We start from the raw sequence: 13,576 nt of genomic DNA on the forward strand, positions 1-13,576 counted from the left end.
CCAAGCTGCTAATGTGTGCTCTCTCTAGTTTCCTTTTGGAGGCACTCAGAGCTATGAGTTTTCCTCTTAGAAATGCTTTCATTGCGTCCCATAAGTTTGGGTATGTTGTGGCTTCATTTTCATTGTACTCTAAAAAGTCCTTAATTTCTTTCTTTATTCCTTCCTTGACCAAGGTATCATTGAGAAGAGTGTTGTTCAGTTTCCACGTGAAGGTTGGCTTTCTATTATTTATTTTGTTATTGAAGATCAGCCTTAGTCCATGGTGATCTGATAGGATGCATGGGACAATTTCAATATTTTTATATCTGTTGAGGCCTGCTTTGTGACCAATTTTGGTCAATTTTGGAGAAGGTACCATGAGGTGCTGAGAAGAAGGTATATCCTTTTGTTTTAGGATAGAATGTTCTGTAGATATCTGCCAGATCCATTTGATTCATAATTTCTCTTAGTTTCTCTGTGTCCCTGTTTAGTTTCTGTTTCCATGATCTGTCCATTGGTGAAAGTGGTGTGTTGAAGTCTCCCACTATTATTGTATGAGGTGCAATGTGTGCTTTGAGATTTACTAAAGTTTCTTTAATGAATGTGGCTGCCTTTGTATTTGGAGCATAGATATTCAGGATTGATAGTTCCTCTTGGAGGATTTTACCTTTGATGAGTATGAAGTGTCCCTCCCTGTCTTTTTTAATGACTTTGGGTTGGAAGTCAATCTTATCAGATATTAGAATGGCTACTCCAGCTTGTTTCTTCATGCCATTTGCTTGGAAAATTGTTTTCCAGCCTTTCATTCTGAGGTAGTGTCTATCCTTTTCTCTGAGATGAGTTTCCTGTAAGCAGCAAAATGTTGGGTCTTGTTTGTGTAGCCAGTTTGTTAGTCTATGTCTTTTTATCGGGGAGTTGAGTCCATTGATATTAAGAGATATTAAGGAAAAGTAATTGTTGTTTCCTGTTATTTTTGTTGTTAAAGTTGGCATTCTGTTCTTGTGGCTGTCTTCTTTTAGGTTTGTTGAGGGATTACCTTCTTGTTGTTTCTAGGGCGTGGTTCCTGTCCTTGTATTGGTTTTTTTCTGTTATTATCCTTTGAAGGGCTGGATTCGTGGAGAGATAATGTGTGAATTTGGTTTTGTCGTGGAATACTTTGGTTTCTCCATCTATGTTAATTGAGAGTTTGGCTGGGTATAGTAGCCTGGGCTGGAATTTGTGTTCTTTTAGTGTCTGTATAACATCCGTCCAGGATCTTCTGGCTTTCATAGTCTCTGGTGAAAAATCTGGTGTAATTCTGATAGGCTTGCCTTTATATGTTACTTGGCCTTTTTCTCTTACTGCTTTTAGTATTCTATCTTTATTTAGAGCATTTGTTGTTCTGATTATAATGTGTCGGGAGGTATTTCTTTTCTGGTCCAGTCTATTTGGAGTTCTGTAGGCTTCTTGTATGTTCATGGGCATCTCTTTCTTTAGATTTGGGAAGTTTTCTTCTATAATTTTGTTGAAGATATTTGCTGGTCCTTTGAGTTGAAAATCTTCATTCTCATCCACTCCTATTATCCGTAGGTTTGGTCTTCTCATTGTGTCCTGTATTTCTTGGATGTTTTGAGTTAGGATCTTTTTGCATTTTACATTTTCCTTGATTGTTGTGCCGATGTTCTCTATGGAATCTTCTGCACCTGAGATTCTCTCTTCCATCTCTTGTATTCTGTTGCTGAGGCTCGTATCTATGGTTCCAGATTTCTTTCCTAGGGTTTCTATCTCCAGTGTTGCCTCATTTTGGGTTTTCTTTATTGTGTCTACTTCCCTTTTTAGGTCTAGTATGGTTTTGTTCATTTCCATCATCTGTTTGGATGTGTTTTCCTGTTTTTCTGTAAGGACTTCTACCTGTTTGATTATGTTATCCTGTTTTTCTTTAAGGATTTGTAACTCTTTAGCAGTGTTCTCCTGCAATTCTTTAAGGGATTTTTGTGCTTCCTCTTTATTGTCTTCTGCCTGTTTAGCAGTGTTCTCCTGTATTTCTTTAAGTGTGTTATTAAAGTCCTTCTTGAAGTCCTCTATCATCATCAGGAGATATGCTTTTAAATCCGTGTCTAGCTTTTCCGGTGTGTTGGGGTGCCCTGGACTGGGCGAAGTGGGGGTGCTGGGTTCTGATGATGGTGAGTGGTCTTGGTTTCTGTTAGTAAGATTATTACGTTTACCTTTCGCCATCTGGTAATCTCTGGGGTTAGTTGTTATTGTTGTCACTGTTTAAAGATTGGAGCAGAAGCTGTGTTCCACTCACCAGCAGTCTCTAAATCCTGCGGCGGGGGTCGTGGGTAGCTGATGGTACCCCGGTGCTGGTCCAGCCGGAAGAGGCCTGTGGTCCTACTCAGGCCGGTTTTCTGCTTCCCTAACTAATGCAGTCTCTGGTCCCGTGTGCAATTGGATTGGAGCAGAAGCTGTGTTCCACTCTCCAGAAGTCTTAAGATCCTGTGGCGGGTGTTGTGGGTAGCTGGTGAGTGTCAGCGGACCCTGCGCCCCAGCTGCCCCGGTGTTTTTCTGACCGGAAGAGGGTTGTGGCCCTATGTAGGCTGGATTTCTCTCTCCCCAACCAGAGCAGTCTCAGGTCCAGCGTGATTGGACTGGAGCAGAAGCTGTGTTCCACTCACCAGCAGTCCCAAAATCCTGCGGCGGGGGTCGTGGGTAGCTGGCGGGTGTCAGGCAACCCTGCGCTCCAGCTACCCAGGTGCTGATCCGGCTGGATGAGGCCTGTGGCCCTACTCAGGCCGGTTTCTGCTTCCCTAACTAATGCAGTCTCAGGTCCCGTGCAATTGGATGGAGCAGAAGCTGTGTTCCACTCACCAGCAGTTCCAAAATCCTGAGGCGGGTGTTGTGGGTAGCTGGCGGGTGTCAGGCAACCCTGTGCTCCTGCTACCCTGGCGCTGATCCGGCCGGATGAGGCCTGTGGTCCTACTCCGATGTGATATCATTTTAACTTGTTCTAATATCTTGTAGTCATCAATATACTAAAGAATGTATTCTACATGCAAATGAAAAAGTTTGGAAAAGAAAAATCTGTTTTCTCCTATGGAGAGAGCTTTTGTTTTATATTTGCGTGTATTAATACTAATGTTTCCTCTTGTTGTTTTGGTTTTTTGTTTTGTTTTCTTTTGTTTCTGAGAGAGAAAGAGAGAGAGAGAGAGAGAGAGAGAGAGAGAGGATGAAATGTTGATGTGGTTATCTCAGTGAAGAGAATCTGGGAAGAGTTTCTGAGGCAAAGTGTGATTAACACGTATTGTTTGAAAAAGATAAAACATGTTGGAATATTATGAAACTCATTACTGGTTCCACCAAAAATATGACTTCTCAAATTTTAGTCATGTTAATCTGTCAAATATTACCTAATACATTTTCAAGAATACAATGATCAAAATTATGTTTTACCAGAAGAAAAACAGATAAAATATTGCATCTTGATAGAAACATTATGGAGAACTAATATTTCAATGAATGTACTCATACCTAATTTCTTAAAATAAATTTACCTATTCAAATGCATAAACAGGGGTATTTTCAAAAAGTAAACTTTAAATTACATTTATTAATAAGTAAAAATTATTTTAGATACAATACCAGCTTATATTACATAATACTTAAGTATGATTTAAAACTATACTAATGGTTTCCACATATTTGCAATAATAAAAGGTCTTAATTTTTACTTGACAACTCTTTCAATATACATTATTTAAGTTTTTTAAAGGTATATGAAAGCTTATAAAGACGGTAAATAATGCTATTTTTTCCAAAGGCATTAAAATTCAGAAGGATAGTATGCTAAGCATTTGTATATGTTTATGTTAAATATGTAATTGTTTTTCTTATTTTATTAAAAATAGATTATTTTCTCATACTATATATATCCTAACTATAGTTTCCTCTCCCATTATACCTCCCAATTCTTCCTTCCCTCTCCTCCTATCTGTTCCACTCCAATTCTGTCTGTCATAGAAAGAGAACAGGCTACTAAGAAATGACAACCAAACATGACAAAATGAAATACAATACGAGGAAGCAAAACCTTCCACATTGAAGTTGGACATAGCAACTGAAAAGAAGGAGAAGAGTCCCAAGCACAGGTAAAAGTATCAGAGACACACTCTTATCATGTCAGAAGTCTTATAAAAATACTAAGCTAATAGTTAATAATATACACTCAGAGAAATGGGTGTGGATCAATGTAGGCCCTGTGTTTGCTTCTTTGGTCTCTGTGAGTTCATATCTGCCTCACTTAGATGATCCAGAGGGCCCCGTTCTCCTGGTGTCCTCCGTGCCCTTTCGTTCTTACACTCTTTCTACTACTTTCCAAACATTATTTTAGCTATGAGGAAAGAGATTTGATTAAGACCTTGAATTAAGAGTCTCTTACATAATGCGTGGCTCTGAGTCTCTACATCTGTTCCCATCTGCTTCCAGATGTAGCCTCTCTGATGATTGGCAAAGAATGCCACCCATCAGATGAAGTGACAGCCTACAGAAAGGGGGAAAATTTTTAATAACTTCACATCTGATAAAAGAATAAAATAAAAAACTGAATAAAGAACTCAAGAAACCAGATAAGAATCCAAATAATCCAATGAAAAACTGAGTACATACCAAAAAAAAAAAAAAAAAAAATTTCAATGGAGGAATTCAAAATGGCTGAAGCACTTAAGGGAACTTTCAACATCTTTAACTATCAGAATTTGATTTAATTTCAATAGAATATAGTTATAATTTTAAAAAACACATTGAACATTGAGCATTTTAAATTAAAAATGAACAAAATATAGTAAAAATGTCATAATTCCTTTATTTAGCAAATGATAATATAAGCCATAAAATTAATAAATGTAGTTATGGGTTGATTTTCTGTAGTAGATAATCTAAGTAGTCTATGTGATAATAAATCTCAATAGTTGACTAATTATATCTTCTGTACTTACATAGAATCAAACTAAAATTTAAAATATCCTCTATGAATGTCTATACAAAAATATCATGCCATTATAAAGCCATTGAAATTTAGCAAAATACTACTGCATAACATATATGAAATATATAGAAATATTATAACATATATAGATACATAGAAATATATAGAAATATATAGGGAAATATTAATTCTCAGGATTGTTTAAACTTGAACTTCTATTTAAGAGTTGGATACCATTAGTGATCAATATGAAATTAACACAAGAAATGTCTGAAATCCAAGAATCCATGGAAATTATTTCCTAATAAAAAGGCAGAAATTTAAAATGAGGCAAGTAGTTTTGTTTTTCTACTTGCAACCATTCAAATCAATCGTATTGGTTTACTCTTGTCTTGAAACAATCTAAAACATGTTTACTCACAGTAAATTCTTACAATTAACAAGCTTTTGTTCAATTGAGCCTTGAGACTCATATTTATCTAAAATATGCATAACAGACTGATACAAATATTGCTGAATAGAATTAATTGACTTAAATTTGAACTGTTTAGTACACAGAATGAAAATAGTCAAATGCTTGGGTTAAAGGAATTTTCAACTAAGCTTTGTATGCGTGTGCGTGATTCTCACTTCAAGGCCTCCTTGACAGATCTTGTCTTAACAGACTAACCTCATAATAACCCTGCTCAAATGTGCCTTTGAAATTAATCACAACACCTATAACCAGCACAGTGTAAACCTCCACGGACATTCGCTTTAAAATGAAACACGAGTTTTATTTCTAGATTTCACAGAGTAAGAGAAAGCACTGTTCTTTGAAAAATCGGGATATTTTTTGGTATAGGCTTTTATTAAATTAATATTTTTGGTATGCTTCCTTTACTTCATTCTGATTATATTCACACATGTGTATTCTGTTTTTCTACTATGATAATTCAGGCACAGTGACACTGTTGCTCAGCACGACTTTTCTTTATAAAAGCTTCGTCTATCTTATTACATTCCCAGCACATTCTAATTAAATTCCCTTTCATTTCTCTCTGTCTCAGAGGGTTAGAGATGCTCAAGAATATTTAACAAAATTCAACAAAGCAACTACCTGAAGTTGATGCATTAACCTTGGCGCTGAGAGTTACTTTATTCAGTCCACGTATGCCAGGAACATCATTCCACAATGACCTAAAAATGGCATTATTTCACTCTAACTAGAGAGGTTGTAAATGAATAACGATCATTTCTGACTCATTATATGTATTATGCATTTTGCCCTGGGAAGTTTTAAGGGGAAAAAAAGCCACAGCAAAAGTCTTCCTTTGACTGCTTGTAAATACTAAAATATACAAATCCTTTATTTATTCATAACAAGGACAAAGGACTTTGATTTTTTTTTTTACTGAAATATTTTATACTAATATATCCCATACCAGCCGAATTTAAGACTGATCACTACCACGTTTTTACTGTGTTTCATACAAGAGCACACAGTTTCAGAGAAAGAGAGTCTTTCCTACGCAATCTTTACTTGGTGGAGGTGTGTTTTGTCTGTGTCCCAGAGTGTTTGGAACTAAACCAACCAAGAACATATATGGCTGCTTTTATTTGCATTTTTGGACAGTTTAAAATTCAGAAGGTTTTCTTTTCAGGTTGATGGAACACCTGAAAATTTATGACCATTTGGTTTTTGATGTATTGACAAAGGTGGACCCAGATGCTATAGATACAGAGGTGTATGTCTGGAACTAAATTGTCTTTCTCATCTATATTCCTCTCCATTTCTGAAAATCCCATAACTCTCTGGTTATCCAAAGGACTATGCAGCCACCTCTAACCTAATTATTTTTAAATTCTGCAAAATGTGTTGACTGACTTACTCCTATATTATTCTTACAGTTTTATATATTTGAGTAAGAAATACTGAACAACACAGATGAGTTCACCAATAGAAATTCTCAAAATTTTAATTTCCATGGATGTAGATATTAATCTCTAAGTAATCTGTAACACTAGAATGACAGAACTAGCATAAAATCAAAAGCCAGTTGATTGTCAAGATACATCCCAGCTCATGTAAAATGAAATAGTTTGCATAATACAAACTTGTTTGTAGCTGATGTAGTTAAGGCAGAATACGTGATGTCCTTGAAATAGTTACAGAAACGGAAGTACTTTTAAAAGGTCGCTTATGAGCAAATTAAAAAAGAAATTATTAACTTTGTTTCCAGTTATATTTGCAGTGTGATAACCATACATACTTGGAATTATCTGCACAACAGCAATGAAGAGCAAAGTCATCTGGTGTAGAGTCCAAAGTGGATTCAGAAGAGAGTAAAATTACATTGGAAGTGAAAATATAGATTATGCCGGAGTGATTTAAAAAATTGCTACTATAAACTTTTGCAAAACAATGATATGGGTTAGTGTATAAAATTTCAACTTCATTATTGATCCCTTATGCTTTCTTTCATACTATTCTATTAACATATTTATATAGGTACTTTGGATAAGCTGCAGTACTTTTTTGTTTTCTCTGAAGTGCATATCATTAAAACATTTTGATATATGCTATATCAGTACTTTATATCTGCTTTATAAAAATATGCATAAAAAATCTGAGTTATAGTCCGAGGTAGTTAGAATGGATGGCTTTGAATATATATGAGATCTTTCCATACAAACAAATCAACTATAGTATCCATATTACATAAATAAATTGGCAGAAAGTCATAAGGCAAGACCTCACATAATAAACGTAATAGATCTTTGTCTAAAAAAACAAAGACTTGAGATGAGAATGCAAGTGTTATCTGTAAATAAGGGATATAATTAATTAGTTAGTATCACTGCTATTGAAGACATCAAGAAATTGGAAAAATGCAAAGCTAATTTACTGTATATTCCATGGTAGCAAAGGTATTGCATGAAAGAGTAACATATTTTGACTTTGGACTTATGTGTCAGTCTTTAGAAGAGGAGAACTTTAAGTGATGTATTTACCAGTAGTGAGAGATGAGTGATAGTCCATTTAACATATCAAGAATTTTAAAGTCACAGAGCCAGCTTCTTTATTACAGTGCTCCTAATATACCTCCACGTTTACCAAGCACATAGCTATATAGAGCAAATGGTCATTGTACATTTCAACCATACAATATGGCACCAAACAATACGCAGAAGCATAAAAAATAATCTTAAGAATTTCAGTTCATCTGCCCCTTCAGATATTTTCAAATGTATAAAATAATTCCTTTTGCACATTTATGTTTTGTTTTACAGTGTATACTTATATTTTATAAAAAATACACTTTTTATTCTAACATTTAATGGATAGTCATTTGTTATTTTTTCAGTGGATGATTGATCATTAAATATGACAGATGGGTATTGCGATGGTTCATTTTAGGATTGCACCCTGTCACCAGCGTGATGGAATTGCATCACACTGGTCAATGTCAAGTGTTTGTCCTGTACTTAGTTGTATCTATTCATGTACCTATGTCAGTACACCCTGAATCATGGTGAAGTAAAGCATGTCAACAGAGTACACTGACTGGCTGGGTCAAGTATGAATCACTCCTGTTTGTTTAATCTGTGATCTCAAGCAGAATGCAACCACTTTGAATTTCAAAATAAACTCTCGGTGCATGCCCCCTGTATCGTGATTTTTATTTCCTCTGAATATCTCAGGTTTAGTCACATAATTTTCCAGACCTATATTCTTCTTTATGAATTCACACTACATCATGTAACTAATAATGTTCTTTTCTAACCACTCAAATGGTAAGTCATGTGTTACCATGTATTGGTCCTTTTATTAGTTTAATAGTGCATGACTATCTTTTCCCATACATCACACTAGTGCTGAGAATAACACAGAAGGTATCTTGTGATTATTAGCTAAGTCTAGAACATTCCTGTTTCTGGAGAATATAAAGGAGATATTTAAAACTGAGCTTTGATGGAGATATATAACATATTAAGAAAGTAGCAAGCAATATAAGTGGTGAATACTTTTTTATAGGAAGTGATAGATGAAACTGTCTCACAATAAGAATATTGGAACTACAGGCAGAACTACAAAGAGAAGTGAACAGAACAGATTCCAGGTTGTGAAAGTTTTGATATGATAGACTAACTACAGTCTATACTGATGTGAGAAAACTTGGAGTACACTAACACTATCAGCAAGAAGCTCATATCAATATTTTTTCAATTCAAATTTCTTATTTGATACCCATATTTAAAATGTGTCATTGTGGTACTTATCACTAATGAGGTATTATTACCATGTTTTATATTATTGTTTTATAATGGGTGAATTCTACCTAGCACACACTTGCTAAAAAGAAACTGAAATAATTTTACAATATACTTACCATTAGAAATAACTTGCTATTAAACATAAAGTGATTATTTTCATTATTATTTATTTAGATTATTTTCAGTTGAGTTTGATCAGTATGTGTGTGTGCATGTTCGAGTGCATGCACGTTCATGTGTGTGTGTGCGTGCCTACATGTGTGTGTGTGCATGTGTGTGTGTGTGTGTGTGTCTGTATGCGCGCGTGTGTGTATTTTTAGGGCTAACCATTTAGAAGTGGGTACAAACTAGGGGTTCAGGTCTGGGAAAGACTAATCCAGCCTCTTTAAGCAGTTGGTAATGCCTGATTCTCTTCTTATAAAAGTAAAATTTTATACATTAAATTGGGAATGTCAATTTTTCTTGGAGAATTTCAGATCTTATCAGGGTGACCAAATTGTTTACATTTTCGAGGTATACCCCTAATGCAGTCTAGGAGATTCAATCTTGCAACAGCCTTTTTTGGGTCTCCGATTCTAACAAGTTTCCCATTCTTTCTTTTATGTTGTTTCATTGCATTATGTATAAAAACCACATTTTTAATTAGATATTTTATTTACTTACATTTCAAATGTCATCCCCTTTCCTGGTTTCCCCTCTGAAAGTCCCCTATCCTCTCCCCCATTCTCCTGCTCAACAACCCACCCACTTCTGCTTCCAAGCCCTGCACCATTTGTACTCTTTGGTTGGTGATTTAGTCCCTGGGAGATCCGGGGATACTGGTTAGTTCATATTGTTGTAGGCCTGCAAACCCATTCAGCTCCTTGGGTACTTTCTCTAGCTCTTTCACTGGGGACCCTGTGCTCCATCCAATGGATGGCTGTGAGCATCCACTTTCATATTTGTCAGGAACTATCAAAGCCTCTCAGGAGACAGCTATATCATGCTCCTGTCAGCAAGCTCTTGTTGGCATCTGCCATAGTGTCTGGATTTGGTGATTGTATATGGGATGGATCCCCAAGTCTCTGGATGGTCATTCCTACAGTCTCTGATCCACACTATGTCTCTGTAACTCCTTCAATGGGTATCTTGTTCCCTTCTAAGAAGAATCTAGACTACCGCACCCAGGGATCTATCCCATAATCAGCCACCAAACCCAGAAACTATTAAATATGCCAGCAAGATTTCCCTGAAAGAACCCTGATATAGCTGTCTCGTGTGAGGCTATGCCAGTGTCTGGCAAATGCTCACAGTCATCTATTGGATGAAACACAGAGCCCCAATGGAGAAGCTAGAGAAAGTACTCAAGGAGCTAAAGGGGTCTGCAACCCAGTAGGTGGAACTACAATATGAACTAACCAGTATGAACTAACCAGTACCCCCAGAACTCATGTATCTAGCTGCATATGTAGCAGAAGATGGCCTAGTTGGCCATCATTGGGAAGAGAGGGCCCTTGGTCTTACAAACTTTATATGCCCCATTACAGGGGAAGGCCAGGGCCAGAAGTGAGAGTGGGTGGGTAGGGGAGCAAGTCTTGGGGAGGGTACAGGGAACTTTCAGGGTAGCATTTGAAATCTAAATAAAGAAAATACCTAATAAAAAATAAACAAAAAACAAGAAGAAGTGGAAGGAGAAGAAGAAGAAGAAGAAGAAGAAGAAGAAGAAGAAGAAGAAGAAGAAGAAGAAGAAGAAGAAGAAGAAGAAGAAGAAGAAGAAGAAGAAGAAGAAGAAAGAATCAATCGAAGTATCCACACTTTGGTCTTCCTTCTTCTTGAGTTTCATGTGGTTTGTAAATTTTATCTTGGGCATTCTGAGCTTCTGGGCTAATATCCACTTATCAGTGAGTATATATCATGTGTGTTCTTTAGTGATTGGGTTACCTCACTCAGGATATTTTCTAGCTCCATCCATTTGCCTAAAAATTTCATAAATTTATTGTTTTTAATACATAGTATTTCATTGTGTAAATGTACCACATTTTCTGTATCCATTCCTCTGTTGAGGGACATCTGGGTTCTTTCCAGGTTCTAGCTATTATAAATAAGGCTGCTATGAACATAGTGGAGCATATGTCCTTATTACATTTTGGAGCATCTTCTGGGTGTATGCCCAAGAGGGGTATTGCTGGATTCTCTTGTAGTACTATGTCCAGTTTCCCAAGGAACAACCAAACTGATTTCCAGAGTGGTTGTGCCAGCCTGCAATCTCATTAGCAATTGATGAGTGTTCCTCTTTCTCTACATCCCCATCAGCATCTGCTGTCACCTGAATTTTTTATTTTAACCATTCTGACTGGTGTGAGGTGGAATCTCAGGGTTGTTTTGATTTGCATTTCCCTGATGTCTAAGGATGTTTAACTTTTTTTTTGGGGGGGGGTGCTTTCTCAGCCATTTGGTATTCCTCAGTTGAGAATTCTTTGTTTAGCTCTGTACTCCATTTTTTAATAGGATTATTTGGTTCTCTGGAGTCTAACTTCTTGAGTTCTTTGTATTTTTTGGATATTAGACCTCTGTAAGATTTAGGATTAGTAAAGATCCTTTTCCCAATCTGTTGGTTGCTTTTTTTGTCTTATTGGCAGTGTCCTTTGCCTTACAGAAGCTTTGCAATTTTATCAGGTCCCATGTATTGATTCTTGATCTTAGAGCACAAGCCATTGGTGTTCTTTTCAGAAAAATTTCCCCTGTGCCCATATGTCTGAGGCTCTTCCTCACTTTCTTCTCTATATGTTTCAGTGTCTCTAGATTTGCATTTTTAATATATCCACTGGGGGTTGCCACCCTATGGTCAGTTCTCTGGATTTGACAAGTTTCTGGCTTTCTCTAAAGTTCTCCTTCTAGGACAAAAATTATTTTGGATTAGTAAAGTAGTTGTAGTAGGTTATATTTATGATCCTCGACCCCAGTAGATATATGAAGTAGCATAAGTGTTGAGTTGACTGTAATTCGTCAGATATTGTTTACTACCAAGATAGGAGGCATTCCATGACTAACATTTAATAAGAGTTTACCATTTGGGCCATAGTTATGGTCATGGAAATCACAGCTAGGTGAGCCTATTGAATGCTTTACTACATTAACATTATCATCTTCTAGTACTATGAAAGCTAATTCTAGGGAGGAGGGTATTTGGATCAGTTATAGTTTAAATCACTTGAGTCCTTTAGCCAGAGTGCATGATGTCTTCAGCAATAGGGACTTAGCTTCAACTTCTGGATCACAACCAAGACTCTGCTGGGACTCTCCTGAATAACAACATATAAGGAGGTTCCTCATAAAAAGGTCCTGAGTTCTTTTATTAAATAGTCTATATAATCTTTAGAGAGGGTGTTATCAACACAGTGGTATAATACCCTTTATACTATAATTTTATGTAAACACAAAGCAATTCCCTTACCTTTCTCATGCATTCGTAATGCTTTGTATCCATCCTTCCTCTTTTATTTTTATATTGTCTTATGTACCTCATCCTCAATTAAAGCCCCCTTATAGATTTCCTTATTCCTAACATATATGACCTGTATTTTGTTATTTCTGTTCCACAGCCTATCCCCTCACACACACCCATAATCTCTTCTTGGTTTTCTGGATGTCTTTATTCATTAAATTTAGAAGGTTTATTGTGTATCAATTACAAAAACTATTTTTTATTCACCCTGGAATATTTTGTATGTGTACTCAATATACATTTACCATAAGCATCCTGCTTCTAGATTTGTAGCCTTGGGCTTTCCACCTGACTTCTTTGTCCCCAGAAATAATGATTATTTTACATGAGACTTGTTATATATGAATAAATATTTAGGCCAATATCTTTGGCTTGTTCTGCGACTAGTTCATAACTTAACCAAACTATTTAATTCATCCTCTGTGTTTCACACAGCTGGTTACCTTCTTCTCAGGTGCGTATGTCTGTTTCCTCCAACATTTAGGGTGAATATCCTATGCCTGACATTTCCCAGAATCCTCTCTGTCTGCTGGAACTCCCACCTCATATTTTTTTTTTTTGCCATAGGCAATACAATGACAGATGATGCTTTTACGTAGTATGTAGATTCTTTTTCCTTATCTTCTCCTTCCTCACTTCCTGCCTTCCCATTGACTTTCAGGATGAACTATGCACATCTGTGTCTGAGAGACCTGGGTTCTTAGGATCTGAACAAATAAGGCAGACTACAGTGTAACACTGTAGACATATTTATTTCAGTTTTAGTGCACTTTTATACACAATTGTAACAAAAAAAGAAAATAAATGCCAATAAATACATATTAAACAGAAGAGACCTTTCTCAGGACCAAATAATTCAAGCACAATTTTGTGGCATGTACTATAAATAATATCTG

The 13,576-nt window shown here is 36.1% G+C and overlaps 1 long non-coding RNA gene across 2 annotated transcripts in view; it reads left to right on the forward strand.

Annotated features, from left to right (window-relative positions):
- The window catches only part of LOC115029212 (uncharacterized), a 30,926-nt gene extending 23,590 nt beyond the window's left edge, over positions 1 to 7,336 (forward strand). For both annotated transcript variants that reach the window (XR_003834765.1, XR_003834766.1), the window contains 2 exons: positions 3,976 to 4,103; positions 7,162 to 7,336. This is a non-coding gene — a long non-coding RNA (uncharacterized LOC115029212). The remainder of the gene's footprint in view (positions 1 to 3,975; positions 4,104 to 7,161) is intronic.
- Positions 7,337 to 13,576: the final 6,240 nt, after the last annotated feature.

This window comes from Mus caroli, unplaced genomic scaffold, assembly GCF_978045245.1.
Source record: "Mus caroli unplaced genomic scaffold, Mus_caroli_1 scaffold_12, whole genome shotgun sequence".
In the NCBI taxonomy this organism is placed as follows: Eukaryota; Metazoa; Chordata; class Mammalia; order Rodentia; family Muridae; genus Mus; species Mus caroli.